Source organism: Beta vulgaris, chromosome 1 (genome assembly GCF_026745355.1).
Source record: "Beta vulgaris subsp. vulgaris cultivar EL10 chromosome 1, EL10.2, whole genome shotgun sequence".
NCBI lineage: Eukaryota > Viridiplantae > Streptophyta > Magnoliopsida > Caryophyllales > Amaranthaceae > Beta > Beta vulgaris.
The window spans coordinates 37,177,945-37,204,951 of NC_079202.1; the positions used below are offsets into that span (position 1 = coordinate 37,177,945).

General features: G+C 31.9%; 1 long non-coding RNA gene across 1 annotated transcript; it reads left to right on the plus strand.

Annotated features, from left to right (window-relative positions):
- Nucleotides 1-1,930: 1,930 nt before the first annotated feature.
- LOC130590758 (uncharacterized) lies at nucleotides 1,931-4,886 on the plus strand. The gene is made up of 3 exons (XR_008968595.1): nucleotides 1,931-3,915; nucleotides 4,071-4,129; nucleotides 4,231-4,886. It is a non-coding gene; the product is annotated as an uncharacterized LOC130590758 (long non-coding RNA).
- The last annotated feature ends 22,121 nt before the right edge of the window (nucleotides 4,887-27,007 follow it).

Consider the following 27,007-nt stretch of genomic DNA (forward strand, 5'->3'; position numbering starts at 1 on the left):
TTTGCTTTACTTGTTTCTGACCCATGTACTTATGATGAGGCTGCACATGATGTTGTGTGGCAGAATGCTATGTTCGAAGAGATGCAGGCCATAGAAAAAAATGAAACATGGCACCTTGTTTGTCGACCAGAAGACAAGAACATCATTGGACTTAAGTGGGTGTTTCGGACAAAGTACAACTCCGAAGGGAGTATTCAAAAGCACAAAGCAAGGCTAGTGGCTAAGGGGTACTCTCAGCAGCATGGCGTGGATTTTGATGAAACTTACTCGCCCGTTGCTCGGTTCGAAACAGTGAGAGTTTTTCTTGCTGTAGCAGCTCAATACCAATTGCCAGTTTATCAGTTTGATGTGAAGTCTGCATTCCTTAATGGTGATTTGCAAGAGGAGGTTTTTGTTTCACAACCTGAAGGCTTTATTGTCAATGGTCAAGAAGACAAAGTCTACAGGTTAAGGAAGGCTTTGTACGGGCTAAAGCAAGCTCCGCGTGCGTGGTACAGCAAGATTGATACCTTCTTTAACTCCAATGGGTTCACTAGAAGTGAAAATGAGCCTACACTCTACTTGAAGAAGCAGAGTAATAGTGATTTCTTGGTAGTGTGTCTTTATGTGGATGATATGATATATATGGGTTCATCTCAATCTGTATTCGATGAGTTCAAGCGTAGTATGATGCAAAAGTTTGAGATGACTGATCTGGGTTTGCTAAAATATTTTTTGGGTCTCGAAGTGAAGCAAACTACTCATGGTATTTTTGTATGCCAAGAGAAGTATGCCAGTGACTTGTTGAAAAGATTTCACATGAGCAATTGTGAAGTTGCGGTTACACCCATGAATGTCAATGAGAAATTGCAGCGAAATGATGGAACGGAGCATGCTGATGGGAGACTTTATAGAAGTATTGTTGGTGGTTTGAATTATTTGACGCACACCAGACCTGATATTGCTTATTCTGTAAGTGTCGTGTCAAGGTACATGCATAACCCAACCAAGCAACACCTTGGAGCAGCAAAACGCATACTTCGTTATGTTGCTGGAACAATAAAGTATGGTATCTGGTATGCTAAAGTAACCGACTTTCATTTGTTTGGCTTCACTGATAGTGATTGGGCAGGGTGCTTAGATGATAGAAAGAGCACCTCAGGTAATGTTTTCAGTTTGGGTTCTGGAGCAATTACTTGGAGTTCAAAGAAGCAGGAAACCATTGCATTGTCGTCTTCCGAAGCTGAATATGCAGCAGCAACTGGGGCAGCACGACAAGCTCTCTGGCTCCAGAAATTACTTGTTGATTTTCACATTGATCAAAGTGAAGCTACACTCCTCTATTGTGACAACATGTCAGCAATTGCAATGGAAAAAAATCCGGCGTTCCATGGAAGAACAAAGCACATTGATGTGCAACACCACTTCATTCGAAAGTTAGTTGCTGATAAAAAAATTGCCTTAAAGTTTTGTGGTACAAATGACCAAGCTGCGGATATCTTCACCAAGTAGCTTCCGCAAGCTAAACATCAGTTCTTTACATCTCAGCTAGGAGTCACTGACTTTGAATCAAGGGGGAGTGTTGAGAATTAATTCAAATTCTTGGTCATTAACTATGATGGTTGGTCTCTTGTCAGTTACAAAATTTAAGGTGTTTAATAAAGGGTCATTTAGTTGATGTTTATGAAGTCATTAGTGAGTGTCATTTTAAATTCCTAGCTAAGTTTTTCAAGTCCTATAAAATGTCATGTTTGTATTCAGATTTTTTGTGTGAGTGAATAAAATACAGCCTTCACATAAACTTGTTGTATATTGGGCTATTGGCCTTTTGTGTTTGACTCAACAGAGGAATTGTTGATGGTTGCCAGCAATCTGATTGTGCGCTCTTGGGTGGCGAGGTAATTCTGATGTTCCGCACGCATTAACTTCAAAAGTAATTGATTTTAATTGCTAGATATATGTGCTAGCTGTAAGACATGGAATAACATCCGTTTGTATATATTTGTTTTTCTTCATTGCTCCTTTTAAAAATGTCTTCAGGCTTTGAAAGTACAGTGGCCTGTGATTGTGTTAGTTATATGTTATAACTTGAATAGAGTTTTGATATTAACATCACCTACATATCTGATAGGGCTACGCATTATTTTATGTAAAAAAGTTTGGAAGTATTGAGATTTTCTACCATTAAAACATTAGCAACTACTATTCTCAGTATTCCAATTATTTCCATATCTAATTTTTTAAAGTTATTCTCATAGTTTGATATTTGATGCTTTTTCATGTCATGATCCCGGATTTTCTGTTTCCCATTCATTTTTAATGCATTGGAGTACTTTAAAATATAAATAGCTATTGGAAATCTTTGTTTTTAAGACTGCAAAAATGCCTGGATTTTATGCAAATGGTGAGTATGATCTTAGTGGATTTGCTGTGGGTGTTGTGAAGAATGATTCAGTTATTGATGGGAAGAATATTGAGGCTGGAGATGTGCTCATTGGTCTCCCGTCCAGTTGAGTACACTCCAATGGTTTTTCTCTTGTGAGAAGGCTAGTTCACAATTTTGTCTTATAAAGCATAATTAGCGATGAGTTAGAAGACTTGAGATACAATTCAGCCAAAATGCCTAATCAGATGAAAGCAATTAGTTTATACACCGACCTTTGTACACATGTTGTAGGGTTTTGGCACAAAGCAATTGCTCTTTGACAGACAAAATTCATGGTGAAACAGCTACCTTGGGTGAAGCCTTTATGGCCCCAACAGTCATCTATGTTAAACAAGTGGTTTTAGTTGTTCCATTTGTCAAGCATGTAACTACATCATTAGGGCTTGATGGATGAGGATCTGCATATCTTAAATTATATTAATGCTCTTTGGTTGTGAAGGTGCTTGATGTGATCAGTGCTTGATGTGATCAGCAAAGGAAGAGTCAAAGGGATATCCCATGTAACTGGTGGTGGGCTAGAGTTTTCCCCAAGGGTCTTGGTGCTGTCATGTAATGAGAGCATTTTATGATGCGAAGACCCATGTCTTGCTCCGATCCCCCCCTCTTTCACTCCTCACTCCGGCAAGCCTATGCTGTAGAAGTGGCCAGGGTTTGAGCACATGGTCTACACTTATGCGGTAAAAGTGGTTGTAATTCTTAACTGAAGAGTTAAACTTCATTGGGCCCACAGACAAGCCCATGTTGGAGGAGAGAGTGACCACATACAAGGTTGGCAGGGTTCCATCCTAAAACCAATTGGTGATAGGTGGAGTAACCCACCAATCTATATGTTAGTCATTCTCTCTCTAATTCTTCAATGTGGGACAATTATTTCTAACTCACATGTGGGCTTTACTCTTAACACTCCCCCTGCATTTCATAACGGGCCAAGATCGTCCGCTCTGATACCATGTTAAAGTTCATTGGGCCCACAGACAAGCCCATGTTGGAGGAGAGAGTGACCACATACAAGGTTGGCAGGGTTCCATCCTAAAACCAATTGGTGATAGGTGGAGTAACCCACCAATCTATATGTTAGTCATTCTCTCTCTAATTCTTCAATGTGGGACAATTATTTCTAACTCACATGTGGGCTTTACTCTTAACAGTTCTGTCAAATCCTAGTCAAAGTAATCAATTTTGTAGCTTGGCTTCATGGGATGTGTCGTACTTGTTCTCACTCTCTTGTATCTTGTTAAGATTGACAATCTGGTATGCGTCAAGTATATTTGAAGAGCACACAAGTGTTTTTAAACTAGTAAATGGATGAGTGACCTGAGGTGCTCGAACTGGTTGTTAGTCCACCAAGTCTGCCTGGAATTTGACCTGTTTGCTTTGTTCTTGACCACATGCAGGTGGAATCTTGTCATGGGATGTATCTACTGACATTTCTTGCAATAACAAGAGTCCATAATTGACCCTATCAATGGCAGAGTAGACCAACGAGCCAGGTTCCTCATTAAACAATGCCTTGTCCACATAACTCATTGAAATCCATCTAGTGGTTGTTATACAAATTCCAATTTAGAGTCCCATAATCTCCAATGGGTTTAGCATATGAACTCTATCTTTTGCTGCCGTCAATCTAATTGAATGCCTCTGCTAGGATGCTGCAAGGGAGCTCTATTTCTCCTACTCACTTGTTCCAATAAATTTTGCTCACTGGTATGTATATGTTGAAAATATGTCGTGAACAGTTCAAGGATTGGATAGAGTGGACTAATTATTACTTTGACAACTTCACTTACTCTGATTACATATTGCAGCTGAACTTGCAGAAACACTTTCAAGTTTCAACTGACCTGCAAAAGGAAGGACTTTATGGTCGAACTCTGACACTAACTAAAAACTGCATGTTTTGAGGTGATTTTTGATGTCTGCATTTCTTTATTCTTGGTCCCTCCACAACATCAGACGTCCACTAGAATCATGCTGATGCATTTGTGCAAGTGATCATATGCATAAATGTATTAGACAGGCGCTAAAAATTTAAGAAGCTATAGCACTTATTTGCTGAAAAAAAACTTGAAAAGCTTCCTATATTCTGCTAAAGCTCTTTGATGTCAAAACTCAAAATTGATTTTGTTGTGTGGATATTCGGTCTGACAATAATCGAATGCTATACTGCCTTCAATGTTTTGGTTTGACTTCAATCAATCTTAGCTACTCTTAGCTCTCAACATTAAACATTGAGCTCTTGATTTACTTAGTTGTGGTTTTCCAGGTGTATGTTGGTCCCCCTTTCGCTATATAATTAATCTGAACTACGTCCGAAAAGGTCCATAATCCGTCCAGTCTTGGGGTGCATCTTGGTATTCGAGCCAAAAAATCGCCGGGGGTAGGATCTGCCGATATTAAGCCTAAAACAGTCTAATTACTCATATTAGTACTATTAATAGTGTCAAAATTAGGATGCGTTGCTATTCCGTCCTTTTATGGTTTTGTTTCTTAGTAACTATGATGTACATCTTCACTTCATACGTGAACTTACACTTCACTACAATTACTTGATAACTTCTACATATTATATTAGAATAAGTTTACTTTAACTATCTAGTGTTAGTACTTTTCACTAAAAGCTACCTACATCATATAAGATATAAATTTGTGGGTTTAGTAGTTAAGAACATACACTAAGTGTTGGTCAGACATTGGTTAGCCATTGTTAAATCTGTTGGTCAGCCGTTAAGAAGAGAAAAGGTGGTCCCAGTAAGGGTGGTCCCGTTGGTCCCATTTATATGTATTTACTTATCTGCTACATGCATTAAATTTTATTATTATATGATCATGACTACTTTTGTTAGAAAGTTATTTTCATCTAATAGTGATAACTCAAACATAGTACAAAGTAAGGAAATATCTTTTCCGATTAATTTTCAAAACTGGGCTATACCTAAAAAATATGTAGACCTTATCCTCGTTCCTTCCGTTAATGTTATTACGAAAGATAATAATGAAAAAGAATTTTTATTTGAACTAATAGACAAAATTAACGATCCAGATATAAAAAAGGAATATCTTTTTAAATTAAAAGATATTGTTTGCAAAAAAGAAAATCCTACTAAAAAATAAAATATTATGATCAATATTCGACTCCTAATATTTTTCAAAAAATTACAACTAAAGATTTACAAACTGAAGTTAGCACTCTTAAAACTCAAATAAAGAAATTAAAGAACAATTGTTAGAATTCAAAACTAAAGACTTAGAACTTCAAACTAGAATAGCTTTGTTAGAACCAAATAATAGTCTAAAGGATCAACCATCTACTTCAAATTCACCTCCTATTCAAATTTCGTCTCAAGAACCTAAAGAAGATCAAATAAATATTATAGATAGAATAAATTTTCAAAAATGGTATATTCTCATTTCACTTAAAATAGGTAATGACTTTCATTCAGATACTATAGCATTACTGGATAGTGGAGCTGATCAAAATTGTATAAGAGAAGGAATAATTCCTAGCATCTTCTATAAAAGAACAACAGAAAAGTTATATAGTGCTAATGGTGAACTTTTAAAAATAAATTATAAGCTCCCTAATGCATATATTTGTAATCAATGTTATTGCTTTAAAAATACATTCATTTTAGTATAGGATATGAATAATGAAATAATACTTGGTACTCCTTTTATTACTCAAATTTATCCTTTTTTAGTTGATCGTATGGGTGTTCATACTAATATTATTTGTAACATCTTTTCAATTTCTTGCACCAGTTTACCAAAAGGATTTGGCTATATTACTATCTTCGTCTATATTTCAACAAGTAAATACAATAACTACTAAAGAATCTCAAATTTCTCTTTTACAACAAGAAATATCATACTTAAAAATAGAAGAGATTAAAAAGCCCTTATATTCAAAAGAAAATATTGATTTAGAACAAAAATTTAAAGAAGAAGTTTGTGCTGATATTCCTAATGCTTTTTGGGAAAGGAAAAAACATATGGTTTCACTCCCCTATGAAAAAGAATTTTCAGAAAAATCTATTCCTACTAAAGCAAGACCTATTCAAATGAATCAAGAAATGTTAGAATTTTGTAAAAAGGAATTCAAACCTTATTAGAAAAAAATTAATTCGACCATCTAAATCCCCTTGGAGTTATGCTGCTTTTTATGTTATGAATCAAGCGAAAAAGAAAGAGGGGTTCCTAGATTAGTAATTAATTATAAACCTCTTAATAAAGTCTTACAATGGATTAGGTACCCAATCCCTAATAAAAAAGATTTATTGAGTCGTCTTTTTAATGCAAAAATCTTCTCAAAGTTTGATATGAAAAGTGGATTTTGGCAAATTCAAATAGAGGAAAAAGATAGATACAAAACGCTTTAATGTTCCTTTTGGACATTATGAATGAAATGTAATGCCTTTTGGACTTAAAAAATGCTCCATCTGAGTTTCAAAACGTTACGAATGATATTTTAATCCTTATACTCAAAATATTATAGTCTATATTGATGATGTCCTAATATTTTCAGATTCCTTAGATCAACATTTCAAACACCTTAATACTTTTTTACATGTTATTAAAAAGAATGGTTTAGTCGTCTCTTTCCCTAACATGAAATATTTCAAACTAAAATACGGTTTTTAGGACATGATATTTTTCAAGGTACTATGAAACTGATTAATAGAGCTATAGAATTTGCTGATAAATTTCCAGAGAAATTAAAGACAAAAATCAATTACAAAGATTTTTAGGATGTCTTAATTATATTTCAGACTTTTTTCCTAATTTAAGACAATATTGTTATGTCTTTATCAAAGATTACGAAAAAATCCTCCAGCTTGGTCACCTAAACATACACATATAATACAAACATTAAAAGAAAAGTCAATCCCTTCCATGTTTAGGTTACTACCAAATCCCAATGCATTCATGATAGTAGAAACAGATGCATCCGACATAGGTTATGGAGGCATTCTTAAACAAAAATTACCTGAAAATAAAAATGAACAAATAATTAGATTTCATTCCGGCCTATTAGGTGTCTCAAAAAAATTATTCAACCATTAAAAAGGAAATTTTATCTATTATTCTTTGTATTTCAAAATTTCAAGATGATCTTTATAATAAATCCTTCTTACTACGTATAGATTGTAAATCTGCCAAAGAAATACTACAAAAAGATATTCAAAATATTGTTTCAAAACAAATTTTTGCCAGGTGGCAAGCTATATTATCAGTTTTTGATTTTCAAATAGAATTCATAAAAGGAGAAAATAATTCTCTTCCTGATTTTTTAACAAGAGAATTTTTACAAGGAAAATACAATAGTAGTAATAATTAAAGTTTGATTATTACAGGAGGCAAAATGAATCAATACTCTAATAAAGGCAAAGGTATTCAAAATCCAGAAGATTATGTGATGAGATTTCACAAGCTCCGGCCATCAAGTGAAAAAACATCTTCATCAGATAAGCTCGACGCATTTTCTGATTTTCCACCTTTATCTTATTCCCAAGCAGTCAAGTATCCTACTCAAACTTCAAACTCAAAATCAACTACTCAAAAATCCCAATCTACAAATTCCGAAACCCACAAATATATCACCAAACCACATAAAGAACACCTACTCCTTACACGTTTCAAAGAAACTCCTCAAATTTCCCGAACTTATCAAATTTACTAATTCTCTTTTCCCAATGTACTGTCAATACCGACCTGAAAAATCTTATAAAACACAAAGGTTTTATGAATTCATACTTGTTGATACCAAATCCGTTGAAATTGAGCATAGTGAAAAAGGAAATTACATAGCTTATTCAAAATGCAAAATCAAGAAGATTATTCCACAGACTGAATGGATATCTGCTTATGTTCCGAAGGAATTCTCGGTCCCTTTCCAGCCACAAGAATATAATTACATTGATTATCAGATGGCGTGGTTTCGAGCATTCTTACTCAGGGCATTTAATCATTCATGGTTTTTCAGTATTTGTCCTCAATGTCCAAATAATATCCCCATATGGTTTTACGAATGGTGGCTCCACTTTGGAAGTTCTCAACAAATATGGCCGATAGAGGTACAAAAATCTTATGATTTCTTCTCCACTCATGTACAAACCAACACTCCATATTCCACAGAGCTCTTATTTCATCGAGAATTTAATGTTCTATGGATAATGTGCTGGTCCTATAACATCATTCAATGGTATCCAACACCACTTCCCATGTCTTTAGTACGTGAATTCAAGATCAAATGGTGGGAAAAATTTGCCATTGACAAATTTTGCTCATTAAAGACTATCTAAGATCAAATGGTTGCAGATAATCAACTTATGAAAGCAATCAAAGAAATTCCTAATCCTCCTACTCCACAAAAAGAGAGAAACAAGAAAGCCAGAAATTCAAGAATCTGAAATTGAGTTAATTAAAAAAAGAAATCAAGCTTCTCAAAAGACAAACTCAACTCTTAATCCGAAATTCAGACGATTCATCCGGATCATCTGTCCATTCCTCACCTGATGACCCATTCGGAGGACCTTGTGCTCAAGATCCTTATTTACAATAAAGGAAAAGTTTTCTCTTTAAAAATAAAATTGTCCGCAGGATCTTCCTGGCAAAAGTTAGGACATTAAAAAATAAAAAGATCCCGCTAAGTGAATATCACGTAGGCAAAAATAAGGGACATATTTTACTAAAATTTTCAATGCAGGTACTCCTATGACAACTCATCAAATATCCGGTATGCCACCTGACTATCTGATGAATTGTACATCCATCACCCAAAGGCACAAAAGGACAATATCGCAAGAAGACAAATGGATTATTCTCCAAGGTATACAAAAGAAGCCACGAGCTTACTAAACAAATCATTCCACATAAGGTCATATAAATCCAAGGAAGCAAAGTTCCAAACTCAAAGTTATCAGCAAACCATAGTATCAATACATTATTCCACGTGAAGTCATATGAATCCAAGTCATATGAACCTAAGGAAGCAAAATTCCAAACTCAAAGTTATTAGCAAAGGATAGCATCAAGATACAAGCGATCAGAACAAAGCAAAAGGTGCTTCTGTTTAAGCGGCAAAACTTATCAACGCATTTCACAAACAAATTATGTACTATAAATAGTCTACTTGTATCGTCGTAAAAGCTAAGTGTTTTTCTTTAGTACAAAAATAGAGAGAACAATTTAGGAATCAGTTACAAAAGCCTCTCGCTCAAAATTAGTTGTTACTCAATCCTTGTGTAAGTTCATTCAAAGTTCAATCAAAGTAAGTTATTATTCATATCTGCGTCTCTTTTAATTGCTTTCAACATCTGTTCAAATTCTCGAAATTGATGTCATTTAGTAATTAATTCAATAATAAACCTTCTTTTCAAATTCAAAAATAAATTTCAAAACTTTTATTTTCAAAGTTTTTATTAATCGTTTGACGAGATTAATTACCTAGCAAACAGTCCCCCTTTCGCTATATAATTAATCTGAACTACGTCCAAACGATTAATAAAAACTTTGAAAATAAAAGTTTTGAAATCAATTTTGAGAATTTGAACAGATGTTTTGAATAGTTCGAACAGATGTTGAAAGCAATTAAAAGAGACGCAGATATGAATAATAACTTACTTTGATTGAACTTTGAATGAACTTACACAATGATTGAGTAACAACTGATTTTGAGCGAGAGGCTTTTGTAACTGATTCCTAAATTTTTCTCTCTATTTTTTGTACTGAAGAAAAACACTTTCTTTTACGACGATACAAGTAGACTATTTATAATACATAATTTGTTTATGAAATGCGTTGATAAGTTTTGCCGCTTAAACAGAAGCAGCTTTTGCTTTGTTCTGATCGCTTGTATCTTGATGCTATCCTTTGCTGATAACTTTGAGTTTGGAATTTTGATTCCTTGGGTTCATATGAATTGGATTCATATGACTTCATGTGGAATGATGTATTGATACTATGGTTTGCTGATAACTTTGAGTTTGGAACTTTGCTTCCTTGGATTTATATGACCTTATGTGGAATGATTTGTTTAGTAAGCTCGTGGCTTCTTTTGTATACCTTGGAGAATAATCCATTTGTCTTCTTGCGATATTGTCCTTTTGTTCCTTTGAGTGATGGATGTACAATTCATTAGATAGTTAGGTGGCATACCGGATATTTGATGAGTCGTCATAGGATTACCTGCCTTGAAACTGTTAGTAAATTATGTCCCTTATTTTTGCCTAAGTGATATTCACTTAGCGAGATCTTTTTATTTTTTAATGTCCTAACTTTTGCCAGGAAGATCCTGCGGACAATTTTCTAATAATTTGAATAAGAGTATTTTGCCTTCTTGAGAGAGAAATTTGCCAGCTCTGAGTTGAGATAAATATGGAGTTAATGGTTTAGAGTGGTTAACACCAGTAATGAAATACTCTTGTAGCCATGTAGGAAAAACAACTGTTGTATTTCCGCAATGGATAAAAGTAATGGGGTCTTTATCGTTTTTTCGGATTAATTCTTCAATTTTGCGGATGATGTAGAAAAACCCATATGCTCTAGCTTGAGTTGGATGTAAGACAGCGGGATCTTTGCAATAAAGATCACACTTTATTATATTAATGAGTATGAAGTAGTGGGCTGGTTTGATTTTACCGTCTACCATTTCTATGTTGGCGCAAATGACTTCTTCATAAATCCATTCTTTCCTTTGAAGAGAACATACTGTTTATAATATATATTGCTGGAATTTTGTGAACTCTTAGAAAAATTATGTGTCTGGTCCTGGTATTTCGTAAAATTTCCTTACCAAGCCATATTTCCATAATTGAAAATATGGATCAGTTTTTTGAATGTCTCTTATGGATATAAAGAATCCTCCAGTTTGGTAATATGAAAAAATATTAATATAGACCGTCCCCATGTTCGTCAAATGCTATAGGGGGATATTTTTTCGGATGTTAGGAAATTGATATACCAGGTGTTGAAGTTTTCTTGCTTTACTTTGTTGATGATGATTTCCTGCATATCGGTTGGAAGCTGATATATTTGGATGATTAGTTCTTATATGAAAAGTTTGGAAATTGTTTTATGTATTGTAGGTAAAGCATGGGTTTTGGCTGTTTGAGTGAAGTTATTTCATAAGTCTTTTGTGGTGGGGAAAAGTTTTTTGAGTAAATCTTGAATACCTTGAGTATGAATTCTTCTTTTTTGGGTGAGGTATATGTTTTTGGTTTTGGAACTGGAAGATGGTTGAGTTTTGTGCATCTAAAATAATTAAATGAGTAAATATGAAATTAATTTTGATTAATGAAAAATAATTTTTATGAGAATAAATCTTTGGAACTTCAACAAGAAACGGGGCTGACTCTTTTAAACAACAAGAGGTTGACTCATTATCTGATTTTATTTGCAGTAGATTATCTTCACTATGGTCAGTAAGATTCTGTTATGAGGAAGTTTCTAGTGAATATAAGGCTAAAACTTTTTGTTGAAGGTTTGGATCATGACCACATAATTCATTAATCTTTTGTTTTAAGTCACATTCATTAGCCTTATGACCTACTCGTCCACATTTATAACAATAAATCGGTCTTTTGGAATCTATAATTTTCTTTGGTGGTCTGGTGGGTGCCTTAAAGGTCTTTTTATAATATGGGTCATTATTAATAGTTTTTCTAGTTGGTCGAAAATTTTCCCTATATCTCTTTTTATTGATAGCAGAGGGAGGTTGAATTTTGGGTAAATCGAATGCAGCACAAAAACTTCCTAATTCTCTACGTCTTTTCCTTTTTTCAGATGAATATTTATTTTGAATTGCTAATTCCTGACACAAAGCAATTGCTTCTTTTTTAACAAAGGAAAATATTTTTCCATAAGTCATACTATCATATGGAATTTCGTCTTGACCCGCACTTTCGCTTAATTTTAGGAATAATCTTTGAGAAAATAGGGATGGAAGACCAGATATAAACCTTTCTTGACAAAAAGATTGATTGCAATCACCTCGTCTAAATAAATTACTAAGGAATACATCTTTATACCATCGATAATCATCTAGTGTAGGACACCTAAGATTAGTAAGGACTACTTGGTTTGTTGATATTTCCTCTTTTTTTGGATTACCAATAAAATGCATAGCAATCATATTAATAAGAATCGAGCTTCCATCTAAGGCTTGTTGTTCATTTTCTCTTTTAACGTGATTAAAAATTTGAACCTTGGTTTCCATATTAATACTATTGTCCCACCAATTTCTTAATTGACCAGTAAAACCAGTTGTGAGAAAATCTATAATAGTATGTTCTTGAGCATTCCTTGACCTATAAGTAGTTATGGCCATAGTCATTTCGGAAAGAACATTTAATATTTCATATTATGATTTACCATCAATATTCCATTCATAAACTGCAGTTCCATCATATTGTGAGTCTCTGAATTTATGTCGTTCTTCATATTGAATATCTGGTTGAGTAGGTCTAGTATAATAATTTCTACTAGAGACATTTTTCCAAGAACTATTATTTATTTTATTGATTTTATTTCCATCGTCATCATCTGAATTGATTGATTTATTTGAACTATATTTATCCAAAACATTAATATTATTAGTTGACTTGGAAGTACTCAAATCATATAATTTTTCTTCAATCTTACTAATTAAAGGAGTTGTTTTTTCAGGTAAATTAAGCGATTTTTGACGATGTATAGGAATTCTTGAAGTATTAATATACGGATCAGCTATGTCGAAGGGAAATTTTGTTTCCTTTTTATTTATAGATAAAGTTTCTAATTAGATGTAATGTCATCAATATCAGGAGATTTTTTTGACTCTAGTTGCATAGATAATATTTCTATTTTTTTTGAAATGATGGTGAGAAGTTGGTTTGAATAATTATTTTGGTGATATTTTTTTTTTATGTCACATAAGTTGGCAGTGGAGGAGTTGCCATCCTCTCTTCCTCTTTTAAAAGGAGCCATAATGAAAGATCCTTCATTATTATTAACTTGTATTTCAGTCAACGGAGGATGAATAGACGTAATTATACTTCCAACTTTTAAAGTCCAACTTTGAATTAAACTACCTGTCATGTTTATTTGGTTTTTATTAAAAGGGTAAAATTTATTATTTTTTATGCTGTAAGTAGAAAACCAGATGAAAAAAGGAATATTAATTTCTAATTTTTTCATATCAGAAATCCATTCTAGTCTGACATGATTTCTAGCAATTTGATCAAAACATCCAAAGATTCAATCTTTTTTATCATTATTTTGTTTTGAATAAAAGTCATTATGAATATATTCTAAGTCTATTTGAAATTCCTTTTTAATAACATTAATAGAGGAAAAGGTAGGAGGTTTCATAGCTGAAGAAGTAGGTGAATTGGATTTAGTAGAAGATTCTCCTACTGGTTCAGGTATTGTGTTATTATAGCGGAATTTTGAAGATTCTTCAAAATGTAAATTTTTAGAAGTAGACATTTGAGGAGTATTAGGAGAATTATCTTCATATGAAGGTCGAGCATTTACATAAGAGGTTGATGGTCTAGCGCGTTCATAATTAGTACCTAACTTTATTATTACTTGACCATCAGGTTCTTCTATAATTTGATCAATTTTCTTTTGAGTAATATTTCTAGGAGGAGGATTATAATGAATTAAAAATTGTTTAGGAATAGTAATTTCATTCCATTTTAATTTTTTAAGGGTAAAAGTAGCCGCACTTTCAGTTTCAACTTTTAAGAGTATAGTTTCATCTATAGTGGGATGAAGTAAACATTTTGGATTTAGTTGAGAAGATAAAAGTCTAAAATAGACACGGTAAATTAATGCGAAATTTTTAACATATTCCCTAAATTGTACTATTGAATTATTTGAAAGATGGACATCTAGAACTAAAATGTCTAATATCCATGGATCGGTTAAGTCTACTATAAAGTTTGGACAACAGTTAAAGTAGATTGGGCCATTACAAATATTAGTTTGAATCATAGCTAAAAGGAAATCTTTATAGCCAACTAAGCGAGAGCTATATATATTAGACAATCAATAAGACCTTCTCTAGACAGTGGTTTTAAGGCTATTTGAACCATACCAAAATGAATATACCTATATGTTTTCAAGTATTTATCTATAGATATCTTATTAAGTAATTTAATACTTTGAAATTCCTGATTTAAACTCGTAGTTTCCTCATGATGCTTAATAGAAAAAGCAGTCTTAAAATCAAGTTTCCCTATTTGATGAAATGTGTCGATATGTTTCCTAGGTATAGTCCAATTTGAAAATTAATCGGAAAAGAAATTTCCTTACTTTGTACTATGTTTGAGTTATCACTATCATGTGAAAATAACTTTCTAACAAAAGTAGCCATGATCATATAATAATAAAAATTAATGCATGTAGCAGATAAGTAAATACATATAGATGGGACCACGTGACTACCCTTACCGGGACCACCTTTTCTCTTCTTGACGGCTGGCCAACGGATTTAACAAGGGCTGACCAACGTCTGACCAACACTTAGTGTATGTTCTTAACTACTAAACCCACAAAATTATATTTTATATGATGTAGGTAGCTTTTAGTGAAAAGTACTAACACTAGATAGTTAAACTAAACTTAGTACATATAAAGATAATAAGTTTTCTTTTAAATAATCAAGGCTTAAACTATTGTAATATAATATAGTAGAAGTTATCAAGCAATTGTAGTGAAGTGCAAGTTCACGTATGAAGTGAAGATGTACATCATAGTTACTAAGAAACAAAACCACAAAAGGACAGAATAGCAACCCATCCTAATTTTGACACTATTAATAGTACTAGTATGAGTAATTAGACTGTTTTAGGCTTAATATCGGCAGACCCTCCCCCCCGGCGATTTTTTGGCTCTGATACCAAGATGCACCCCAGGACTGGACGGGTTATGGATCGTTTCGGACGTAGTTTAGATTAATTATATAGCGAAAGGGGCACTGTTTAGTAGGTAATTAATCTTGTCAAACGATTAATAAAAACTTTGAAAATAAAAGTTTTGAAATTTATTTTTGAATTTGAAAAGAAGGTTTATTATTAAATTAATAACTGAATGAAATCAATTTTGAGAATTTGAACAGATGTTTTGAATAGTTCGAACAGATGTTAAAAGCAATTAAAAGAGACGCATATATGAATAATAACTTACTTTGATTGAACTTTGAATGAACTTACACAAGGATTGAGTAACAACTAATTTTGAGCGAGAGGCTTTTGTAACTGATTCCTAAATTTTTCTCTCTATTTTTGTACTGAAGAAAAACACTTTGCTTTTACGACGATACAAATAGACTATTATAGTACATAATTTGTTTGTGAAATGTGTTTGATAAGTTTTGCCGCTTAAACTGGAGCAGTCTTTGCTTTGTTCTGATCGCTTGTATCTTGATGCTATCCTTTGCTGATAACTTTGAGTTTGGAATTTTGCTTCCTTGGGTTCATATGACTTGGATTCATATGACTTCACGTGGAATGATGTATTGATACTATGGTTTGCTGATAACTTTGAGTTTGGAACTTTGCTTCCTTGGATTTAGATGACCTCATGTGGACTGATTTGTTTAGTAAGCTCGTGGCTTCTTTTGTATACCTTGGAGAATAATCCATTTGTCTTCTTGCGATATTGTCCTTTTGTTCCTTTGAGTGATGGATGTACAATTCATCAGATAGTCAGGTGGCATACCGGATATTTGATGAGTCGTCATAGGAGTACCTGCATTGAAACTGTTAGTAAAATATGTCCCTTATTTTTGCCTAAGTGATATTCACTTAGCGGGATCTTTTTATTTTTTAATGTCCTAATTTTTGCCAGGAAGATCCTGTGGACAATTTTCTAATAATTTGAATAAGAGTATTTTGCCTTCTTGAGAGAGAAATTTGCCAGCTCTGAGTTGAGATAAATATGGAGTTAATGGTTCAGAGTGTTTAACAACAGTAATGAAATACTCTTGTAGCCATGTAGGAAAAACAACTGTTGTATTTCTGCAATGGATAAAAGTAATGGGGTCTTTGTCGTTTTTTCGGATTAATTCTTCAATTTTGCGGATGATGTAGAAAAACCCATATGCTCTTGCTTGAGTTGGATGTAAGACAGCGGGATCTTTGCAATAAAGATCACACTTTATTATATTAATGAGTATGAAGTAGTGGGCTGGTTTGATTTTGCCGTCCACCATTTCTATGTTGGCGCAAATGACTTCTTCATAAATCCATTCTTTCCTTTGAAGAGAACATACTGTTGAAAATATATATTGCTGGAATTTTGTGAACTCTTGGAAAAATTCTGCGTCTGGTTCTGGTACTTCGTAAAATTTCCTTACTAAGCCATATTTCCATAATTGAAAATATGGATCAGTTTTTTGAATGTCTCTTATGGATATAAAGAATCCTCTAGTTTGGCAGTATGAAAATATTAATATAGACAGTCCCCATGTTCGCCAAATGCTATAGGGGGATATTTGTTCGGATGTTAGGAAAATGATATACCAGGTTTTGAAGTTTTCTTGCTTTACTTTGTTGATGATGATTTCCTGCATATCGGTTGGAAGCTGATATATTTGGATGATTAGTTTATGTATGAAAAGTTTGGAAATTGTTTTATGTATTGTAGGTAAAGCATGGTTTTTGGCTGTTTGAGTGAGGTTATTTGATAAGTCTTTTGTGGTGGGGGAATGTTTTTTGAGTAAATCTTGAATACCTTGGGTATGAATTCTTCTTTTTTTGGGTGAGGTATAAGTTTTTGGTTTTGGAACTGGAAGATGGTTTAGATTTCTGCATCTGAAATAATTAAATGACTAAATATGAATAAAAATTAATTTTGATTAATGAAAAATAATTTTTATGAGAATAAATCTTTTGAAATTCAACAAATATTATTACAACATCCTTTTTGACAAAACGGGGCTGACTCTTTTGAACAACAAGAGGTTGACTTATTATCTGATTTTATTTGCAGTAGATTATCTTCACTATGGTCAGTAAGATTATGTTCTGAGGAGGTTTCTAGTGAATATAAGGCTAAATTTCTTTGTTGAAGGTCTGGATCATGACCACATAATTCATTAATCTTTTGTTTTAAGTCACATTCGTTAGCCTTATGACCTACTCGTCCACATTTATAACAATAAATCGGTCTTTTGGAATCTATAATTTTCTTTGGTGGTCTGGTGGGTGCCTTAAAGGTCTTTTTATAATATGGGTCGTTATTAATAATTTTTCTAGTTGGTCGGAAAATTTTCCTATATGTCTTTTTATTGATGGTAGAGGGAGGTTGAATTTTGCGTAAACCGAATGCAGCACAAAAACTTCCTAATTCTCTACGTCTTTTCCTTTTTTCAGATGAATATTTATTTGAATTGCTAATTCCTGACACAAAGCAATTGCTTCCTTTTTAACAAAGGAAAATATTTTTCCATAAGTCATACTATCATATGGAATTTCGTCTTGACCCGCACTTTCTCTTAATTTTAGGAATATTCTTTGAGAAAATAGGGATGGAAGACCAGATATAAACCTTTCTTTCCAAAAAGATTGATTGCAATCACCTCGTCTAAAAATATTACTAAGGAATACATCTTTATACCATCGATAATCATCTAGTGTAGGACACCTAAGATTAGTAAGGACTACTTGGTTTGTTGACATTTCCTCCTTTGGATTACCAATAAAATGCATAGCAATCATATTAATAAGAATCGAGCTTCCATCTAAGGCTTTTGTTCATTTTCTATTTTAACGTGATTAAAAATTTGAACTTTAGTTTCCATATTAATACTATTGTCCCACCAATTTCTTAATTGACCAGTAAAACCAGTTGTGAGAAAATCTATAATAGTATGTTCTTGAGCATTCCTGACCTATAAGTAGTTATGGCCATAGTCATTTCGAAAGAACATTTAATATTTCATATTCTGATTTTCCATCATATTCCATTCATAAACTGCAGTTCCATCATATTGTGAGTCTCTGAATTTATGTCGTTCTTCATATTGAATATCTGGTGGAGTAGGTCTAGTATAATAATTTCTACTAGAGACATTTTTCCAAGAACTATTATTTATTTTATTGATTTTATTTTCATCGTCATCATCTGAATTGATTGATTTATTTGAACTATATTTATCCAAAACATTAATATTATTAGTTGACTTGGAAGTACTCAAATCATATAATTTTTCTTCAATCTTACTAATTAAAGGAGTTGTTTTTTCAGGTAAATTAAGAGATTTTTGACGATGTATAGGAATTCTTGAAGTATTAATATACGGAGCAGCTATGTCGAAGGGAAATTTTGTTTCCTTTTTATTTATAGATAAAGTTTCTAATTTAGATGTAATGTCATCAATATCAGGAGATTTTTTTGACTCTAGTTGCATAGATAATATTTCTATTTGTTTTTAAAGGGTGGTGAGAAGTTGGTTTGAATAATTATTTTGGTGATAATTTTTTTTTATGTCACCTAAGTTGCATGGAGGAGTTGTCATCCTCTCTTCCTCTTTTAAAGGAGCCATAACGAAAGATCCTTCATTTATTAACTTGTATTTCAGTCAACGGAGGATGAATAACGTTAATTATACTTCCAACTTTTAAAGTCCAACTTTGAATTAAACTACCTGTCATATTTATTTTGTTTTTATTAAAAGGGTAAAATTTATTATTTTTTATGCTGTAAGTTGAAAACCAGATGAAAAAAGGAATATTAATTTCTAATTTTTTCATATCAGAAATCCATTCTAGTCTGACATGATTTCTAGCAATTTGATCAAAACATCCAAAGAACCAATCTTTTTTATCATTATTTTGTTTTGAATAAAAGTCATTATGAATATATTCTAAGTCTATTTGAAATTCCTTTTTAATAACATTAATAGAGGAAAAGGTAGGAGGTTTCATAGCTGAAGAAGTAGGTGAATTGAATAGAGAAGATTCTCCTACTGGTTCAGGTATTGGGTTTTTATAGCGAATTTTGAAGATTCTTCAAAATGTAAATTTTTGAAGAGACTTTGAGGATTATTTAAGAATTATCTTCATATGAAGGTCGAGCATTTCATAGAGGTTGATGGTCTACCTTTCATAATTAGTACCTAACTTTATTATTACTTGACCATCAGGTTCTTCTATAATTTGATCAATTTTCTTTTGAGTAATATTTTCTAGGAGGAGGATTATAATGAATTAAAATTGTTTAGGAATAGTAATTTCATTCCATTTTAATTTTTAGGAGTAAAAGTAGCACTTCAGTTTCAACTTTTAAGAGTATGTTTCATCTATAGTGGATGAAGTAAACATTTTGGATTAGTTGAGAAGATAAAAGTCTAAAATAGACACGGTAAATTAATGCGAAATTTTTAACATATTTCCTAAATTGTACTGTTGAATTATTTGAAAGATGGACATCTAAAACTAAAATGTCTAGTATCCTTGGATCGGTTAAGTCTATTGTAAAGTTTGGACAACAGTTAAAGTAGATTGAGCCATTTCAAATATTAGTTTGAGTCATAGCTAAAAGGGAATCTTTATAGCCAACTAAGCGATATCTCTAAGAGCTATATATATTGGACAATCAATAAGACCTTCTCTAGACAGTGGTTTTAAGGCTATTGGAACCATACCAAAATGAATATACCTATATGTTTTCAAGTATTTATCTATAGATGTCTTATTAGGTAATTTAATACTTTGAAATTCCTGATTTAAACTCGTAGGCCTGTCAACAAAAAAATTGACATAGAGATTCCCTTTTAGCTATGATTCAAACTAATTTCAGTAGGCCTGTCAATAAACTTCCATTGTCTCTGAGCATAACATCACTCTGCATTTATAGAAATTTAGAAAGAAAAAAAAAACAGAGGAACTTGTACAGAGAACTATCATGAACTAGGCAAAAGAATCAAACTACCACCATATAAACAAGTACAAGCTTATTTATTGATCAGGTGCTACATCCTACTTAAAATTCATCCCAGGATTTGCTAAGGCCAGTTCTAACTCTTATTTGGCTGAATAAACTCATGGATTTTTCCTTGTTAAGGAGAAATAAAACTAAGTCTGCAACAACCAGTTTAATGTAAAAAAATAAATCTTCTACCATTGAAGTTACGAGCGACGAGCCGACAACCCAAGTCAACAATTTATATATGGGAAAGAAACATTTTACTGCAGACTTTCATATCCAGCTTGCCATAACTTGGAAAGTTTGTAGCAGGGAACTTCAAGGATCTTTTATAAATCTTGAAAAAAACAAAAACTAAATTGCTGTATCACCTATCAGTCTTAGCGATGCAGGAAGTTCCGCTTTCAGCAGTTTCTTGGCATGCAACAGTATCCTCGCTTGACCATTATAATTAATCTAAACTACATCCGAAACGGTCCATAACCCGTACGTCCGAAACGGTTCATAACCCGTCCAGTCCTGGGGTGCATCTTGGATTCTTGGTATCCGAGCCAAAAAATCGCCGGGGGTAGGATCTGCCGATATTAAGCCTAAAATAGTCTAATTACTCATACTAGTACTACTAATAGTGTTAAAATTAGGATGGGTTGCTATTCCGTCCTTTTGTGGTTTTGTTTCTTAGTAACTAGGATGTACATCATCACTTCATACGTGAACTTACACTTCACTACAATTGCTTGATAACTTCTACTATATTATATTAGAATAGTTTAAGCCTTTGATTATTTAAAAGAAAACTTATTATCTTTATATGTACTAAGTTTAGTTTAACTATCTAGTGTTAGTACTTTTCACAAAAAGCTACCTACATCATATAAAATATAATTTTGTGGGTTTAGTAGTTAAGAACATACACTAAGTGTTGGTCAGACGTTGGTCAAGCCTTGTTAAATCCGTTGGTCAGCCGTTACGAAGAGAAAAGGTGGTCCCGGTAAGGGTGGTCCCGTTGGTCCCATTTATATGTATTTACTTATCTGCTACATGCATTAAATTCTATTATTATATGATCATGGCTACTTTTGTTAGAAAGTTATTTTCACATGATAGTGATAACTCAAACATAGTACAAAGTAAGAAAATATCTATTCCGATTAATTTTCAAAACTGGACTATACCTAAAAAATATGTAGACCTACTTATCCTCGTTCCTTCCGTTAATGTTATTACGAAAGATAATAATGAAAAAGAATTTTTATTTGAACTAATAGACAACATTAACGATCCAGATATAAAAAAGGAATATCTTTTAAAATAAAAAGATATTGTTTGCAAAAAAGAAAATCCTACTAGAACTGAACCAGTTAATTTATCAAAAATATTTGATCAATATCCGACTCCTAATATTTTCAAACAAATTACAACTAAGGATTTACAAACTGAAGTTAACACTCTTAAAACTCAAATAAAAGAAATTAAAGAACAATTGTTAGAATTCAAAACTAAAGACTTAGAACTTCAAACTAGAATAGCTTTGTTAGAACCAAATAATAGTCTAAAGGATCAACCATCTACTTCAAATTCACCTCCTATTCAAATTTCGTCTCAAGAACCTAAAGAAGATCAAATAAATATTATAGATAGAATAAATTTTCAAAAATGGTATATTCTCATTTCACTTAAAATAGGTAATGACTTTCATTTAAATACTATAGCATTACTGGATAGTGGAGCTGATCAAAATTGTATAAAAGAAGGACTAATTTCTAGCATCTTCTATAGAAAAACAACAGAAAAGTTACATAGTGCTAATGGTGAACCTTTAAAAATAAATTATAAGCTCCCTAATGCATATATTTGTAATCAAGGTTATTGCTTTAAAAAAATATATTCATTTTAGTAAAGGATATAAATAATGAAATAATACTTGGTACTCCTTTTATTACTCAAATTTATCTTTTTTCAGTTGATCGTATGTGTGTTTATACTAATATTATGGGAAAGAAAATATCTTTTCAATTTCTTGCACCAGTTTACCAAAAGGATTTGGCTATATTACAATCTTCGTATATATTTCAACAAGTAAATACAATAACTAATAAAGAATCTCAAATTTCTCTTTTACAACAAGAAATATCATACTTAAAAATAGAAGAGAGATAAAAAAGCCCTTATATTCAAAAGAAAATATGTGATTTAGAACAAAATTTAAAGAAGAAGTTTGTGCTGATATTCCTAATGCTTTTTGGGAAAGGAAAAAACATATGGTTTCACTCCCCTATGAAAAAGAATTTTCAGAAAAATCTATTCCTACTAAAGCAAGACCTATTCAAATGAATCAAGAAATGTTAGAATTTTGTAAAAAAGAAATTCAAACCTTATTAGATAAAAAATTAATTAGACCATCTAAATCTCCTTGGAGTTGTGCTGCCTTTTAGGTTATGAATCAAGCAAAAAAAGAAAGAGGGGTTCCTAGATTAGTAATTAATTATAAACCTCTTAATAAAGTCTTACAATGGATTAGGTACCCAATCCCTTATAAAAAAGATTTATTGAGTCGTCTTTTTAATGCAAAAATCTTCTCAAAGTTTGATATGAAAAGTGGATTTTGGCTTTAATGTTCCTTTTGGACATTATGAATGGAATTTAATGCCATTTGGACTAAAAAATGTTCCATCTGAGTTTCAAAACATTATGAATAATATTTTCAATCCTTATACTCAAAATATTATAGTCTATATTGATGATGTCCTAATATTTTCAGATTCCTTAGATCAACATTTCAAACACCTTAATACTTTTTTACATGTTATTAAAAATAATGGTTTAGTTGTCTCTTTTCCTAAAATGAAAAAATTTCAAACTAAAATACGTTTTTTAGGACATAATATTTTTCAAGGTACTATAAAACCAATTAATAGAGCTATAGAATTTGCTGATAAATTTCCAGATGAAATTAAAGACAAAAATCAATTACAAAGATTTTTAGGATGTCTTAATTATATTTCAGACTTTTTTCCTAATTTAAGACAATATTGTTCTTGTCTTTATCAAAGATTACGGAAAAATCCTCCAGCTTGGTCACCTAAACATACACATATAATACAAACATTAAAAGAAAAGGTCAAATCCCTTCCATGTTTAGGTCTACCAAATCCCAATGCATTCATGATAGTAGAAACAGATGCATTCGACATAGGTTATGGAGGCATTCTTAAACAAAAATTACCTAAAATTAAAAATGAACAAATAATTAGATTTCATTCCGGCCTATGTTTAGGTCCTAAAAAAAAATTATTCAACCGTTAAAAATTAAATTTTATCTATTGTTCTTTGTATTTCAAAATTTCAAGATGATCTTTATAATAAATCCTTCTTACTACGTATAGATTGTAAATCTGCCAAAGAAATACTAGAAAAAGATGTTCAAAATATTGTTTCAAAACAAATTTTTGCCAGGTGGCAAGCTATATTATCAGTTCTTGATTTTCAAATAGAATTCATAAAAGGAGAAAATAATTCTCTTCCTGATTTTTTAACTAGAGAATTTTTACAAGGAAAAGACAATAGTAGTAATAATCAAAGTTTGATTATTACAGGAGGCAAACTGAATCAAGACTCTAATAAAGGCAAAGGTATTCAAAAACCAGAAGATTATGTGATGAGATTTCACAAGCTCCGGCCATCAAGTGAAAAAACATCTTCATCAGATAAGCTCGACGCATTTTTCGATTTTCCACCTTTATCTTATTCCCAAGCAGTCTAGTATCCTACTAAAACTTCAAACTCAAAATCAACTACTCAAAAATCCCAATCTACAAATTCCGAAACCCACAAATATATCACCAAACCACATAAAGAACACCTACTCCTTACACGTTTCAAAGAAACTCCTCAAATTCCCGAACTTATCAAATTTACTAATTCTCTTTTCCCAATGTATTGTCAATACCGATCTGAAACATCTTATAAAACATAAAGGTCTTATGAATTCATACTTGTTTATACCAAATTCGTTGAAATTGAGCATAGTGAAAAAGGAAATTACATAGCTAATTATTCAAAATGCAAAATCAAGAAGATTATTCCACAGACTGAATGGATATCTGCTTATGTTCCGAAGGAATTCTCGGTCCCTTTCCAGCCACAAGAATATAATTACATTGATTATCGGATGGCGTGGTTTCGAGCATTCTTACTTAGGGCATTTAATCATTCATGGTTTTTCACTATTTGTCCTCAATGTCCAAATAATTTTCCTATATGGTTTTACGAATGGTGGCTCCACTTTGGAAGTTCTCAACAAATATGGCCGATAGAGGTACAGAAATCTTATGATTTCTTCTCCACTCATGTACAAACCAACACTCCATATTCCACAGAGCTCTTATTTCATCGAGAATTTAATGTTCCATGTATAATGTGCTGGTCCTATAACATCATTCAATGGTATCCAACACCACTTCCCATGTATGTCTTTAGTACGTGTTGTGCATGTACATGTTATGTTTTATGCACATATTATGTTTTGATGATGAAAATTAATATAATATATTTTAGTGTGAAAGTATGTAACAGTTGCAACAGATGCATGAAGAAAGGAATTAATAAATGAAGACTTTGAAGAAAAGAAGAATCAAGATTGAAGTCAAGTTTATATGTTCCTTAGAATAGTTACTTTGGATTAAAATGTAATATGCTCAAACTTGGTGATATGCTATGTGCTAAATATAGAAATATAAAATTAGTATAATTATTATTTTCTTAGAGTTAAGAAAATAAATAATTGTATTAAAATTATATATCTATATAAAAAGGAAATTGGTTTTCGAAATAAGAAATAAAAAGAATTTAGGAAAACGTGTTTTTAGAAAAAGAATTTTATAAAACCGTGTTTATAAAAGAATTTGATAAAAACGAGTTTTTGAAAAAGATTTTAATAAAAATTATGTTTTGATAAAAACGTGTTTTTAAATAAAAGATTTTTATACAACAGAATTTTACTTAAACGTGTTTTCAGATTTTCTAAAAAGATTTGGAAAATATTTTTAGATAAAAACAGATTTTGAATTGAAAAGAAAATCTAATATGGAAAACTTATCTTTTTAAGTTTAAAGATAAAGATAGAAAAAGATATAGATAAAAACAGATTTTGAATTGAATAGATAATCTAATATGGAAAACTTATCTTTTTAAGTTTAAAGATAAAGATAGAAAAAGATAAAGTTTGTTTTTCTAAAAGGAGAGTTTTATCCCTTAAATCAAGGATTAAAAGATTAAGATATTTTTGAAGGATTTTTGTCCAAACCAAGTCCTATAAAAGGGATTCATAATTCACTTTTAGATCTCACGTTTTCAGAGACAAAAACCGAAAATATTAAGAGCTGAAAACTGTTTCCTCCGGCACTGAGCATAGCACTGAGCGAGTCAGATTTAAGTTACTATTTCACAATTGTAATTGTCCTCTATTTGCTTGACTAAGAAGCACATCATTGAGGATCGTTCTTTTCTTGTAACTTTTACATTATAGAGAGTGTCAACACACTAGTACAAAAAACATCAAATGCTCCGGTTAAAAACCCTTCAAATGCTCCGTTTTTAACGCGTAGCAGACGTCATACGAGCAATTGGACAAATAACAAATGCTCCGGTTTTCAACCGGAGCATTTGATGTGACAAATGCTCCGGTTGTGTTGAAAACCGGAGCATTTGTCCAATTTTTGCCTTCAAAAATTGTCAAATGCTCCGGTTTTTAGCTAATAACCGGAGCATTTGTCCCTCAAGTGCTCCGTTTTTTGCTAACAACCCGAGCATTTGTTCTTTTTTTTTTTTTTTTATAAAATTAGCACCGTTTTCAAATATGATTTATAGAGCTGTTACAAATATATTGCGCACGCAGACTCTGTTACAATTCTCCACCTCGTGCCCTCCTCATTGCTATACAATATTCATCCAAAGTATATCCAACAAATTGCATACAGAAATTCAATAATCCAACAAATTAACTTTCAAATTAAAATTATATTATATGAAGTGTAGAATTGAATTACAAAATATACTACTCTAAATTCAAAGTATGCATGTGTTTACATCATAAGTAACTACATACATATCAAAATCAAAGACAACTATCGGTAAGGAAGGAAGCAAACTTGTCTCGAACTTCATTGATTTCCTCAATAGTGAATGACTCCTCCTTTGACGTGTTGTAAATCTAATAAGAACAAAGACAATAATATATATGTCAAAATTTATCCGTTATTAAGTCGTTTTGCCATTAATTATATCCTTTTCATTCCATATCATGTATTTTTAGCTTACAATCTATTCTAATAAGTTGTTTTGGGATTATTAGGATAATTACAAGTATAAGTTGATCGTTCAAGTCAATTTTGAGTAAGTAAATCCCTTTAGAAGGTCTATTTAGCCCGTTCGGGTCCAATGCATCCATTTCATACCACATCATGTAATTTTAGTTTAGAATCTACTCTAATATGTTGTTTTAGGATTACTAGGATGATCAAAAGTAAAAGTTGATCGTTCTAATCAATTTTATGCAAGTAAAGGTCATATCAAGTTCGTTTTAGATCATTTTAGATCCAATTTATCCATTTATATACCATAGCATGTAATTTTTGCTTATAATCTACTCTAACATGTTGTTTTAGGATTACT